Source organism: Artemia sp. Qi Xiang Cuo, chromosome 2 (assembly GCF_049724085.1).
Source record: "Artemia sp. Qi Xiang Cuo chromosome 2, ASM4972408v1, whole genome shotgun sequence".
In the NCBI taxonomy this organism is placed as follows: Eukaryota; Metazoa; Arthropoda; class Branchiopoda; order Anostraca; family Artemiidae; genus Artemia; species Artemia sp. Qi Xiang Cuo.
The window spans coordinates 24,671,909-24,687,601 of NC_142795.1; the positions used below are offsets into that span (position 1 = coordinate 24,671,909).

General features: G+C 37.2%; 2 non-coding genes across 2 annotated transcripts; both read right to left on the reverse strand.

Moving 5' to 3' along the window:
* Positions 1-177: 177 nt before the first annotated feature.
* On the reverse strand, positions 178-345 carry LOC148955036 (U1 spliceosomal RNA). Its single transcript, XR_016143757.1, has one exon. It is a non-coding gene; the product is annotated as a U1 spliceosomal RNA (small nuclear RNA).
* Positions 346-1,256: 911 nt separating this feature from the next.
* LOC148955037 (U1 spliceosomal RNA) lies at positions 1,257-1,420 on the reverse strand. The gene has a single exon (XR_016143754.1). It is a non-coding gene; the product is annotated as a U1 spliceosomal RNA (small nuclear RNA).
* Positions 1,421-15,693: the final 14,273 nt, after the last annotated feature.

The window sequence follows — 15,693 nt, forward strand, 5'->3', positions numbered from 1 at the left end:
CCCTTCACACAGAGCATCTTCTCTTGAATCACGTTCTATCGTCACACAGAGCATTTTGTCTATAAACAAGATAAGGAAGCGAAGACACTAAAATGTTTGGTAATAATAGGCTAGAAACCCCATGGAATCCCTAAATGAAAGGATTTTTTTCGTAAAAGATCTAAGAACTCCTCATTTCAGAGGAACCTCCTCTTCTACTACTCTTCTACTACGAAAAATTGCGATGGTGAGTTACCCCCCATTTGGGGTAATCACAGAGGTCAGCCAATCCAAAGTGCAATGTAAAGGCCTCACCCTGGGAGCGCCTCCTTCATTATCAAGGCAGCTCCCCAGCCAGGTAAGTATGATTAATTAAAATCTAACATTTTATTAAAATCTTTCGACATAAGTTTAATATGTTGCCAACGCAATTGACTTGATGAAATGTGTGGTGACCAAGAGCATTTCACTTACTGAGACTAGCCTCTGTGACTTAATCAAAATTTCAGCAAGTTGATTTGAATCCTAGTTCAATTCAAAAATCAGTATTTAATAATTATAGAGTATTTTCAAAAACAAAATGCATCAGGAATTCAATCAGTTAAGGCAATTTAATTTAATCATGGCGACTGGTCATTGATACCATCATTTGCTTTAACACAAGACTAAGAAGAACAAAATATGTTTGTTTAAGAGATGTTTTGGAGAAAATTCCAGAACCGGATTATAGATTATACGCTCAACTCTCTCATGTGCTTGGGATTTTAGGCATAATGCTTCCGTAATATTTCAAAAATGTAAGTTTTTCAAGAAATCTATCATTTCAGAAGGGCCCAATGATCAATTTTACATGCCCCATCATTGTCTTAACAACATCAAATTATATACTTTTCCTTTCAACTGAATAACTTATGACATGTGAAAGGGGCCCAAAGGAAAATACTTTTCAACATGTTGATCATTTGCTTTAACACAAGACTAAGAAGAACAAAATATGTTTGTTTAAGAGATGTTTTGGAGAAAATTCCAGAACCATTTTCTATAGAGTATACGCTCAACTCTCTCATGTGCTTGGGATTTTAGGCACAGTTCTTCCGTAATGCGTATTTCAAATATGTAAGTTTTTCAAGAAATCTATCATTTCAGAAGGGCCCAATGATCAATTTTACATGCCTCATCATTGTCTTAACAACATCAAATTATATAGTTTTCCTTTCAACTGAATAACTTGTGACATGTGAAAGGGGCCCAAAGGAAAATACTTTTCAATATGTTGACAGGGGTCCGCGTGAACGCAGTCCCCCACTATGAAAAATTACGCTGTTGAGTTACCCTCATTTGGGGTAATCACAGGAGTCAGCCAATCCAAAGTGCTGTGGAAAGGCCATACCCTGGGAGTGCCTCCTTCATGATCAAGGTAGCTCCCCAGCCAGGTAATTATTATTAGTTAAAATCTAGCATTTTACTAATAACTTTTGACATAAATCTGGTTGTTTTATGGGCAGTATTTCATTCTTTACAGCAATTTTTTTTGTTACTAGGGGCTGTAGTTCGTCCTTTACTTGAGTGCTGACATAACCATTGCTGAATTCCTTTTGTTTCGTGTTTATAGTCTCCCGTTATTTTTTTTTCTTTTTTTTGCACCAAAGCTTCTTTTTTTTACTAAACTTTTTTGTTCAGTGTTTAAGACTCAAAGAAGTAATGAGAAAAGGACCGAAACAAACATATTAATTAAAATCAGTTCGAGTATTAGTTCTATGGCTTTTTATCTTATGCTTCTTTTAGAATAATAAGATAAGTTTATTTTTGCCCGCATAATACTGCTTGTATATAATAAGAAAAGGCAAACAACTGCAGCAAATTATTTAGGCTTCTCTGAAACACCACATTCTCTTGAGAGCTTACAACAGATAAAGGATCGGGAACTGAAAAATTTTTGCAACGCATAAATTTCCTTAAAATATAAAGTGAAACCTAGTAGAAATTTCAAATAACGGCAATACCCTGATAGGATCTTTAACTGTTCCGTCTTCTGAACCACTGTGTAACCGAACCCTAAGCTATTGAACCCCTGTAACTGCACCACCATGCAACCGAACCCTCGTGCAACTGAACCCCTGTGTAACTGAACCCCCATGCAACTAAACTCCCGTGCGACTGAACCCTCGTGAATTTCAACCCCATTTAACTGAAACCCCGTTTAACTGAACCCCTGTCTAACTGAAGCCTCGTACAACTGAACACCCATTTAACTGAGCCCCCGTAAAACTGAACCCTCGTGCAAATGAACAACCGTACTCAGTTTTTAAGTATTCTACAAATATGGGACAATATCATTGGCTAAAACGCAAGCTAGAATCATTACATGTTCAACCTTGTTGGAATTGTTTGTTTTTTAAAGTCATGATATAAAAGCTTGTGAAAATTATTCATAAAAAGCTCTGTTTTCTTGTCACAAAAACAAAGAAAATCGGGCGTTACAAACCATTGAAGCCAGGTTTATTTCACATTTTTTTTGTCTGTTTATGTCTTGTGTCTCCGCCCTGTCACTGTCAGCAAATCCCCCCCCCCCCCGAAAAAAAATACCTCCCATATAAAATACCCACCTCCACCCTCCAGCGGCCGGTTGGTTTCCAGTCAATTTTGACTTACAAAAAAGGACTAGAACTCAATTTTTAATCGATCAGCATCCTCCAAATTTTCAACGACCATGGGGAGGAGGTGGGGATGAAGAAGGGGCAGTCCAACTCCAATACGAAATGATTTCTGCTCATTTTGGGGTTTAATGTTACTCTTTACTCTCATAATGACAGAGTAGACCAGATATATTCCCAGAAATCAAGACGGATTAAATATCAATTTCACATTTTTGATATTTTTTAAAGTTTTTCTTGTCCCCCTCCCACCAAAAAAAGACCCCCAAACAAATGTCCTGGATACGGACCTGGGATACGGCCCTGCTCGTTGAGAGTTTGGATGTGTTGGTATGAAAATGCACCCTTTGAGACATCTCCCTCCCTCGCTAACTACAAAACAATCATAGAACCCCATTTTAGAGGTTTAAATCCCTTATTTGCAAATGTTGGAATTGTAAAACAGCAGGGAATTTACCTAAGACAGTGAAATTTGTATAAAACATTAACATATTTTGGCCAGTTTGGGAGGGAGGGAGAAGCCTCAAATGGTGGATTTTAATCCCAAAACATCCCAACTCTCATTGAGCCTTCAGATAAATACAGAATTAGTTCTAAGAAAGAGACAAGAGGAGGGTGGAGGTAGAAATAGATATGCAATCTCCAGAGCCCTATTCTGGGTTTTTGCTTGGAGGGTTGTTTTCTCCGGGATAGGGGGACAAAAAACTTTAAAAAAACACATCAAAAAAGTGAAATTGGTACTTAATCACTCTTGATTTCTGGGAATATTTCTGGTCCACGCTGTTATTATGAAAGTAAAGAGCAACAGTAAACCTCAAAACGAGCAGAATTTATTCTGTATAGGAGGGGGACTACCTCCTCATCCCTAAATACGCCTCACGGTCGTAGAAACTTTGGAGGATGCTCATTAGATCGGAAATTGAGAGTTCTAGTTCTTTTTTTTTTTTTAAGTCAAAAGTGATTGGAAACCAACCCATCTGCTGGCGGGCGGGGGAGTATTTTCCAGGGAGGTATTTTTCACGGGAGGGTATTGCCAGCGGGGAATTATTTTACAAGCGGGGGGAATGTTCCGTGGGGGGTATTTTCCATGGGAGGGGTAAACACCTAGACCCACAGACAGTGAAAGGGCGAAACGGCCCCATTAACAAATATAAAAAGGAGAAATTAATATGGCTTTAATGGTTTGTGACGTCCGATTCGCTTTGTTATTGTGCCATAAAAACTAAGCTTTTTTTTACGAATCATCTTGACAGGCATTTATATCATGACTTTAAAAAACGAACAATTCCAGCAAGGTTGGACATACAAAGATTATAACTTGTGCTTTACCCAATGATATTGCCTCGTACTTGTAGAGCACTGAAAAACTGAGTTCGGTGGTTAAGTTGTACGAAGGCTCAGTTACATCAGGTTTCAGTTGCACGGTGGTTCAGTTGCACGGTGGCTCAGTTACACGAGGGTTCAGTTGCAAGGGGGCTCAGTTGCACGATGGTTCAGTTGCACGGGGCTTCAGTTACACAGGAGTTCAGTTAAACAGGGTTGAGTTGCACAAGAGTTCAGTCAAATGGGGTTCAGTTGCACGAGATTTTAGTTACTCGAGGGTTCAGATGCACGGTGGTTCAGCTGCACTGTGGTTCAGCTGCACAGTGTTTCAGTTACACGGGTGTTCAGTGGCAAGAGGGTTCAGTTACACTGTGTTTCAGTTGCACAGAGGTTAAGTTGCTTGGGGTTCAGTTACACGTTGGCTCAATTGCAATGGAACCAAGGTAAATAGAATCTTAGGCGGGCTTTCGGGTGTGACAACCTAATGCTGTCAAAACTAGTATCAAATTTGTTTTCTGTGTTGGTGTCTACCTTGGCGAGAAACTAAAGGACGTCGTTTTAAAACTGATTGGAGAAACTAAATACAAGGACCGGTTTTTGTGCAGCCCAAGCCTTCTAATCCTTTCGTCTGGCATAATCAAAACATTCAAAGCTAAAAAACTGGGCTCAACAAAAGTATTATAAATCTTAGATGATATAGTAAGCTCTTAGGCTCATCTTTGGGCGAAACAGTTTGTTTCTGAGCATAAGGGCTCTTTAAACCAATAGACTACGAATGTAATTTTTAGGCTTCCAAGAAAAATTATTGGTAATTTTTCGACGAACAAATTTTTTTTAGACACTCATCCTTTTCCCCAGACATAATACTTTTATGTCCCCCCCACAATACTTTGTGAGGGTAAGACCCCTTGCTCTCCTAAAGATCTCTCTGAAAGTTTTATTTCTATCCCCCAGTTGTACCTGATATTCTAAAGACAAGCCACTTTGATAGCCTAGATGAATCTACTTTATTTCAAATTACAGCATTATATGTACAAATATTACATAATTACGATAGATTTCGAGTTATTTTGGGTCAATTCCTGAGTTTCCAGAAATTAATATTGTTATGCATTGTATTATTAATGCATTGTTGCAGTTATGCATTAATGCATAAATGCATTAATGCAGTTATGCATTGTTATTCATTAGGTTTTTCCAGTCATCTTGATTATCATGGAGGTTTATGTTTTAATTGTCATCGAGGGTTTAAAAAAAAACATTGTGCAAAATACGTATAGTTTTCATTGTTTTCATGCTACTTCAATAGCAAAGTCACGTCCTCTAGACAAATAAAATTTAACACCGATTCTAGAGGGATTTGGGTCAAACTCCAAAGGTATGTCCTTAGTCCACGTGAACCTTAGGTTTTTAGATTAATTCATTTAGTGAAAGTATGTTTATCGTTTCGTCCTTCTCTCGTTCGGCTCTGTTTGAAGTAAACAAAATACATTCATTCAGCTGAACAATATCGCATGCAATATCAATGTATTATAACCTATCGATATGTTTACTCTCCAGCAGATCTATTTCATCAAGTGTCAACAAAATAAAAGTTTCCTCTTTTTCTTCAGTTTCCAGAAAATATAACGAAACTTCTATTCCATGTCTTATATCAGTAGAAATGACCCCATAACTCCGACGATTCACCCCTGCTGCCACCTACAACTTTTTTTAATGTTGACGGCGCTCCTAATATGGGCATAGAGTCCCTAGGGAGTCCACGTGGTTAATGGAGTCAATGACCTCTTTTTTCCAAGGTCGATTTGTTGATGTTGTTGTTTGAGAACACGTGGTTATAGGGGTGAATGACCTAAATTTCCAAAGGTGTTGATGTTGTTGTTGTTTTGGGCAAGTGCACGTTCGAGGTGAATGTTATGCCGTCATTGGGAATTTGGAACACCTGTGCTGTCGACCTCAATTCCCCTTTCGTGAATCAATAATTCCCCTTAGAAACAACAAATTAATTCCCCTTTCTTGACAGATCAATCAACCAATGACATCATCTGTCAGACCTTAAAAATTTTCGCCTAGAAACGATTTTCCAGGAATAGATCCAAGTCATTAATGTCTTTGCCTCGGAAACAACTCTACTGGTCGAACTCCAAAAGATATTAATAACCAAACGCCATGGAAACAATTCTCAAAGAAACATCTTAGCGATGAATTGTTTTAGCGTGGGAATCAGGTTTCTTAGTAATTTGAAATGTGTCAGCGCAGAGATGCCAAAAACAAAAGGAACACGCTGAAATTACGTTTTGGGATTATTTGGGCAAAACCGTTTTAGACATTTTATGGAAATATTTAGGCGAAACAGTTAGAGACATTTTAAAAGATGATTTAAAAGATGATTTTAGAAGAGGATTTGAGGGTGAAACTCTGTGGTCGTTATAATACACAAGTTCCATTTGAACAGTGTTGTGAGGTCCCCTACCACAACCCCAAAGGGCTCCGATCCCCCCACCCCAACCCCAAAGGAAACCCCCGGGCCTCAAAGGTTCTCCGGGCTCCCAAAAGGCCCCCGGCGCCCCAAAAGCTCCCGAGCCACCATTTTAATACTTTTTTAAGGCTTTATTATATCTTTTCAGAACAAATTATTATTTTAGGGAATTATTTCGGCGAAACAGTTAGAGACATTTTAAAAGATGATTTTTGAAGAGATTTTAGAAGAGGATTTGAGGGTGAAACTCTCTGGTCGTTATAATACACAAGTTCCATTTGAACAGTGTTGTGAGGTCCCCTATCCACAACCCCAAAGGGTTCCGATCCCCCTACCCCAACCTCGAAGGAAGCCCCGGTCCTCAAAGGGCCCCCAAGCTCCCAAAGGACCAACCGGCCCTCCAGGGCCCCCCAGACCCGCAAAGACCTTCCTCGGGCCCCATAATTCGTTGTGGTGTGTTGTCTGAAACATATGATTTGGGGTGTATGGGTTGCTATTTTTGACCTTTATGAGTTGGATTTCTTAGTCTTTCAAAGGTATGTGTTGTCTAAAACCTATGATTTGGGATGGATGGTTTGCTATTTTTTACTTTTCTGAACTGGATTTCTTACACTTTTATAGGTGTGTGTCGTCAGAAAATTAGGATTTGGGATGTGTAGTTTCCTAGTTGGACTTTTCAGAGATAGGATTCTTAGTCTCTCAAAGGCGCTTGTTGTCTGAAACCTATAGTTTCGGATGAATAGTTTGCTATTTCGGGCTTTTATGAGCTAGGCTTTTTAGTATTTGGTAGGCGAATGTTGTCTGAAACTTATGATGTGGGATATGTAAATTGCTATTTCGGGCTTTTCTGAACTAGATTTCTTAGTCTTTCGTTGGTGTGTGTTGTCCGAAACTTATGATTTGGGATGTGTGGATTGCTATTTTTGACTTTTCTGAGCTGGATTTCTTAGCCGTTCATAGGTGTGTGTTGTCTGAAACTTATGATTTGGGATGGTTAATTTGCTATTTCCGGCTTTTATTAGCTAGGTTTCTTAGCCTTTCATAGGTGTGTGTTGTCAGAAAATTATGATTTGGGAGTTTTAGTTTGCTATTTGATATTTTCAGAGCTAGAATTCTTAGTCTCTCATGGGTGTTTGTTGTCTGAAACCTAGAGTTGGGATGAGCATTTTGCTATTTTCGACTTTTATGAGCTTGATTTCTTACACTGTCATAGGTGTGTGTTGTCAGAAAATTATGATTTGGGATGTGTAGTTTGCTAGTTGGACTTTTCAGAGCTAGGATTCTTAGTCTCTCATAGGCGTTTGTTGTCTGAAACCTATAGTTTGGGATGAATAGTTTGCTATTTCAGGCTTTTATGAGCTAGGTTTCCTAGTATTTCGTAGGTGTGTGTTGTCTGAAACTTATGATTTGGGATATGTAAATTACTATTTCGGGCTTTTTTGAGCTAGATTTAATAGTCTTTCGTGGGTGTGTGTTGTCTGAAACCTATGATTTGGGATGGGTGGATTACTATTTTTGACTTTTCTGAGCTGGTTTTCTTAGCCATTCATAGGTGTGTGTTGTCTGAAACTAATGATTTGAGATGGTTAATTTGCTATTTCCGGCTTTTATTAGCTAGGTTTCTTAGCCTTTCATAGGTGTGTGTTGTCAGAAAATTAGGATTTGGGATGTGTAGTTTGCTTTTTGGACTTTTTAGAGCTAGGATTTTTAGTCCCTAATAGGTGTTTGTTGTCTGAAACCTATAGTTTTGGATGAGTAGTTTGCAATTTCGGGTTTTTATGAGCTAGGTTTCTTAGCCTTTCGTAGGTGTGTGTTGACTGAAACTTATGATTTGGGATATTTAAATTACTATTTCGGGCTTTTCTAAGCTAAATTTCTTAGTCTTTAGTTGGTGTGTGTTGTCTGAAACCTATGATTTGGGATGTGTGGGTTGCTATTTTTGACTTTTCTGAGCTTGATTTCTTAGCCTTTCATAGGTGTGTGTTGACTGAAACCTATGATTTGGGATGAGTGGTTTGCTATTGTTGACTTTTCTGAGCTAGATTTCTTAGCCTTTCATAGGTGTGTGTTGTCCGAAAATTATGATTTGGAATGTGTAGTTTGCTTTTTGGACTTTTCAGAGCTAGGATTCTTAGTCTCTCATAGGTGTTTGTTGTCTGAAACTTCTAGTTTGGGATGAATAGTTTGCTATTTCAGGCTTTTCTGAGCTAAGGTTTCCTAGTATTTCGTAGGTGAATGTTGTCTGAAACTTATGATTTGGGATATGTAAATTACTATTTCGGGCTTTTCTGAGCTAAGGTTTCTTAGTATTTCATTGGTGTGTGTTGACTGAAACCTATGATTTGGGATGGGTGGATTGCTACTTTCGACTTTTTTGAGTTAGTTTTCTTAGCCATTCATAGGGGTGTTTTGTCTGAAACCTAGGGTTTGGGATGGTTAATTTGCTATTTTTGACTTTTCTGACCTAGGTGTCTTAGCATTTCATAGGTGTGTGCTGCCAGAAAATTACGATTTGGGATTTGTAGTTTGCTTTTTGGACTTTTCAGAGCTATGATTCATAGTCCCTCATAGGTGTTTGTTGTCTGAAACCTATAGTTTGGGATGAGTAGTTTGCTATTTCAGGCTTTTCAGAGCTAAGGTTTCTTAATATTTCATAGGTGTGTGTTGTCTGAAACTTATGATTTGAGGTGGGTAATTTGCTATTTCCGACATGATCAATTCTATTTCCGACTTTTCATAACCCGATTTCTTAGTCTTTCATAGGTGTGTGGTGTCTGAAACCTATGATTTGGGAATGAGTGGTTTGCTATTTTTGACTTTTCTGAGCGAGATTTCTTAGCCTTTCATAGGTGTGTGCTTTCAGAAAATTATGATTTGGGAGGTGTAGTTTGCTTTTTGGACTTTTCAGAGCTAGGATTCTTAGTCCCTTATAGGTGTTTGTTGTCTGAAACTTCTAGTTTGGGATGAGTAGTTGGCTATTTCAGGCTTTTCTGAGCTACGGTTTCTTAGTATTTCGTAGGTGAATGTTGTCTGAAACTTATGATTTGGGATATGTAAATTACTATTTCAGGCTTTTCTGAGTTGGATTTCTTAGTCTTTCATAGGTATGTGTTGTCTGTAACCTATGATTTGGGATGGGTGGTTTGCTATTTTTGCCTTTTCTGAGCTGGATTTCTTACCCTTTCATAGGTGTGTGTTGTCAGAAAATTATGATTTGGGATGTGTAGTTTGCTAGTTGGACTTTTCAGAGCTAGGATTCTTAGTCTCTCATAGACGTTTGTTGTCTGAAACCTATAGCTCAGGACTAGTATTTAGCCATTTCAGAATCTTCTGAGATATGTTTTCTAGCATTTCATGTGCGTTTGTAGCTTGAAACTTATGATTTCGTGTATGTAAATTGCTATTTCTGAGTTTAAAACGCTATATATGTTGATTATTCGTGAATGCTTGTTGTCTGAAACCTATGATTTGGGATGTGTGGGTTGCTATTTTTTGACTTTTCTGAGCTGGATTTCTTAGCCTTTCATAGGTGTGTGTTGACTGAAACCTATGATTTGTGATGAGTGGTGTGCTATTTTTGACTTTTCTGAGCTAATCTTCTATGAAAAACTCGGAACAGAAATCTAAATTTTTTCACCTCTTTGAGAAAAGTCGTAAATGAATTTAATAAAATTTATAATGAAAGTGGAACTTTTTATCTTCATGGAAAATAATTACACCCATATTATAACGTCTCCTGTATTCTATGGAAAAATTTAGAATTGAACTTTAAATTTTTTATTGGGGAAATTAGAATTGAATTGTGTTCTTTGGTAAAATTCAGAATAGAGCTTGAATATTCACGATCAAAAAGTATAACTTTTCCTATTTTCTATGAAAAATTTGGAACACAACTTTAAATTTCTTCATCTCTTTGAGAAAAAAATCTGAATTGAAGTGGAAATTTTTATATTACTCTGGGAAAATAGATTTGATCAATAACTTATTTCATTTTCATTGAGAAAATTCAGAATCGAAGTTGAGCTTTTCTTCTTCCGGGAAAATATTTGGAGCAGAACTTTAAATTTTTTCATCTCTTTGAGAAAGGTCGGAATTGAATTTAAGAAAATTTAGAATTAAAGTGAAACTTTTTATCTTCATGGAAAATAATCACAATCATAGTATAACTTTTCCTATCTTCTACGGAAAAATTTAGAAGTGAACTTTATATTTTTATGTCTTGGTGAACTTGAAACTGAAGTGGAAGATTCATATTTTCTCTAGAGAAATTAGAATTGAATTGTGTTCTTTGGTAAAATTCAAAAGAGAGCTTGAACTTTTCTATCTTCTATGAAAAATTTGGAACAGTATTTTAAATTTTTTCATCTCTTTGAGAAAAGTCGGAACTAAATTTAAGAAAATTTATAATTAAAGTGAAACTTTTTATCTTCATGGAAAATAATCAGAAATCATAGCATAACTTTTCCTATCTTCTACGGAAAAATTTGAACTAAACTTTAAATTTCTTATGTCCTGGTGAACTTAAAACTGAAGTGGAAGCTTTTTATTTTCTCTGGAAAAATTAGAATTGAATTGTGTTCTTTGGTAAAATTCAGAAGAGAACTTGAAGTTTTCTATCTTCATTGAAAAATTTGGAACAGTATTTTAAATTTTGTCATCTCTTTGAGAAAAATCTGAACTGAAGTGGAAACTTCTTATATTATTTTGGGGAAATAGAATTGATCATGTCGAAAATAGTAAATTACATACCTCAAATCATAAGTTTCAGACAACACACACCTACGAAATACTAAGAAACCTTAGCTCAGAAAAGCCTGAAATAGCCAACTACTCATCCCAAACTGTAGGTTTCAGACAACAAACACCTATGAGGGACTAAGAATCCTAGCTCTGAAAAGTCCAAAAAGCCAACTACAATCCCAAATCATAATTTTCTGACAGCACACACCTATGAAAGGCTAAGAAATCTAGCTCAGAAAAGTCAAAAACAGCAAACCACTCATCCCAAATCATAGGTTTCAGTCAACAAACACCTATGAAAGGCTAAGAAATCCAGTTCAGAAAAGTCAAAAAATAGCAACCCACACATCCCAAATCATAGGTTTCAGACAACACACACCAACGAAAGACAAGAAATCTAGCTTAGAAAAGCCCGAAATAGTAATTTACATATCCCAAATCATAAGTTTCAGACAACATTCACCTACGAAATACTAAGAAATCTTAGCTCAGAAAAGCCTGAAATAATCAACTACTCATCCCAAACTAGAAGTTTCAGACAACAAACACCTATGAGGGACTAAGAATCCTAGCTCTGAAAAGTCCAAAAAGCAAACTACACCTCCCAAATCATAATTTACTGAAAGCACACACATATGAAAGGCTAATAAATCTAGCTCAGAAAAGTCAAAAATAGCAAACCACTCATCCCAAATCATAGGTTTCAGTCAACACACCCCTACGAAAGGCTAAGAAATCCAGCTCTGAAAAGTCAAAAACAAGGAACCCACACAACCAAAATCATAGGTTTCAGACAATTCACACCTACGAAAGACTAAGAAATCTGGCTATGAAAAGTCGGAAATAGCAAATTACACACCTCAAATCATAAGTTTCAGACAACACACACCTACGAAATACTAAGAAACCTTAGCTCAGAAAAGCCTGAAATAGCAAACTAGTCATCCCAAACTATAGGTTTCAGACAACAAACACCTATGAGGGACTATGAATCCTAGCTCTGAAAAGTCCAAAAAGCAAACTACAAATCCCAAATCATAATTTTATGACAGCACACACCTATGAAAGGCTAAGAAACCTAGCTCAGAAAAGTCAAAAATAGCAAATTAACCATCCCAAATCATAGGTTTCAGACAACAGACACCTATGAAAGGCTAAGAAATCCAGCTCAGAAAAGTCAAAAATAGCAATCCACTCATCCCAAATCATAGGTTTCAGACAACACACACCAACGAAAGACTAAGAAATCTAGCTTAGAAAAGCCCGAAATAGCAATTTACATATTTCAAATCATAAGTTTCAGACAACATTCACCTACGAAATACTAGGAAACCTTAGCTCAGAAAAGCCTGAAATAGCAAACTATTCATCCCAAACTAGAAGTTTCAGACAACAAACGCCTATGAGAGACTAAGAATCATAGCTCTGAAAAGTCCAAAAAGCAAACTACACATCCCAAATTATAATTTTCTGACAACACACACCTACGAAATACTATGAAACCTTAGCTCAGAAAAGTCAAAAATAGCACACCACTCATCACAAATCATAGGTTTCAGTCAACACACACCTATGAAAGGTTAAGAAATCCAGCTCAGAAAAGTCAAAAAATAGCAACCCACACATCCCAAATCATAGGTTTCAGACAACACACACCAACGAAAGACTAAGAAATCCAACTCAGAAAAGCCCGAAATAGTAATTTACATATGAATAGTCGGAAATAGCAAATTACACACCTCAAATCATAGGTTTCAGACAACACACACCTATGAAATACTAAGAAAACTTAGCTCAGAGAAGCCTGAAATAGCTAACTACTCATCCCAAACTATAGGTTTCAGACAACAAACACCTATGAGGGACTATGAATCCTAGCTCTGAAAAGTCCAAAAAGCAAACTACAAATCCCAAATCGTAATTTTCTGACAGCACACACCTATGAATGGCTAAGAAACCTAGCTCAGAAAAGTCAAAAATAGCAAATTAACCATCCCAAATCATAGGTTTCAGACACCACACCCCTACGAAATACTGAGAAATCTAGCTCAGAAAAGTCAAAAAATAGCAAACCACTCCATCCCAAATCATGGGTTTCAGACAACACACACCTATGAAATACTAAGAAACCTTAGCTAAGAAAAGCTTGCAATAGCAAACTATTCACCCCAAACTATTGGTTTCAGACAACAAACACCTATGAGGGACTATGAATCCTAGCTCTGAAAAGTCCAAAAAGCAAACTACAAATCCCAAATCGTGATTTTCTGACAACACACACCTATGAAAGCCTAAGAAACCTAGCTTAGAAAAGTCAAAAATAGCAAATTAACCATCCCAAATCATAGGTTTCAGACAAAACACACCTATGAAAGCCTAAGAAATCCAGCTCAGAAAAGTCGAAAATAGCAATCCAACCATCCCAAATCATAGGTTTCAGACAACACACACCAACGAAAGACTAAGAAATCTAGCTTAGAAAAGCCCTAAATATTAATTTACATATCCCAAATCATAAGTTTCAGACAGCAGTCACCTACGAAATACTATGAAACCTTATCCCGAAAAAGCCTGAAATATCGAACTATTCATCTTAAACTATAAGTTTCAGGCAACAAACGCCAAAGAGAGACTAAGAATCATAGCTCGGAAAACTCTGAAAAGCAAATTAAACATTCTAAATCATAATTTTCTGACAATACACACCTATGAAAGTATAATAAATCTAGCTAAGATAAGTCAAAAATAGCAACCAACACATCCCAAATCATAGGTTTCAGACAGCACACACCAACGAAAGACTAAGCAAACTATCTCAGAAAAGCCCGAAATAGTAATTTACATATCCCAAATCATAAGTTTCAGTCAACACACACCTACGAAAGGCTAAGAAACCTAGCTCATAAAAGCCTGAAATAGCAAACTACTCATCCCAAACTATAGGTTTCAGACAACAAACACCTATGAGGGACTAAGAATCCTAGCTCTGATCCAAAGTCCAAATAGCAAACTACACATCCCAAATCATAATTTTCTGACAACACACACCTATGAAAGGCTAAGAAACCTAGCTAATAAAAGCCGGAAATAGCAAATTAACCATCTCAAATCATAAGTTTCAGACAACACACACCTATGAACGACTAAGAAATCCAGCTCAGAAAAGTCAAAAATAGCAATCCACCCACCCCAAATCATAGGTTTCAGACAACACACACCAACGAAAGACTAAGAAATCTAGCTCAGAAAAGCCCGAAATAGTAATTTATATATCCCAAATCATAAGTTTCAGACAACACACACCTACGAAATACTAGGAAACCTAGCTCATAAAAGCCTGAAATAGCAAACTTTTCATCCCAAACTATAGGTTTCAGACAACAAACGCCTATGAGAGACTAAGAATCCTAGCTCTGAAAAGTCCAACTAGAAAACTACACATCCAAAATCATAATTTTCTGACAACACACACCTATGAAAGGGTAAGAAATCCAGCTCAGAAAAGTCAAAAATAGCAAACTACTCATCCCAAACTATAGGTTTCAGACAACAAACACCTATGAGGGACTAAGAATCCTAGCTCTGAAAAGTCCAAATAGCAAACTACACATCCTAAATCATAATTTTCTGACAACACACACCTATGAAAGGCTAAGAAACCTAGCTAATAAAAGCCGGAAATAACAAATTAACCATCCCAAATCATAAGTTTCAGACAACACACACCTATGAACGGCTAAGAAATCCAGCTCAGAAAAGTCAAAAATAGCAATCCACCCATCCCAAATCATAGGTTTCAGACAGCACACATCAACGAAATACTAAGAAATCTAGTTCAGAAAAGCCCGAAATAGTAATTTAAATGTCCCAAATCATACGTTTCAGACAAAATTCGCCCACGAAATACTAGAAAGCATGGCTCATAAAAGCCCGAAATAGCAAACTATTCACCCCAAACTATAGGTTTCAGACAGCAAGCGCCTTTGAGAGACTAAGAATCCTATCTCTGAAAATTCCAACTAGCAAACTACACATCCCAAATCATAATTTTTTGACAACACACACCTATGAAAGGGTAAGAAATCCAGCTCAGAAAAGTCAAAAATATTAAACCATCCATCCCAAATCATAGGTTTCAGACAACACATACCTATGAAAGACTAAGAAATCCAACTCAGAAAAGTCAAAAATAGCAACCCATACACCCCAAATCATAGGTTTCAGACAACACGCGTCACCAAAAGAGAGGGCCTGGGGAGGGTCTTTGAGGGTCTGGGGGGGGCCCTTGGGGATGGGGTGGTCATTGGGAAGCTCGGGGGACCTTTGCGGACCTGGGGATTCGTTGGGGGTGGGGGTTGGGGGATCGGAACCCTTTGGGGTTGGGGATAGAGGACCTCACGACACTGTTCAAATGGAACTTGTGTATTATAACGACCACAGAGTTTCACCCTCAAATCCTCTTCTAAAATCTCTTCAAAAATCATCTTTTAAAATGTCTCTAACTGTTTCGCCGAAATA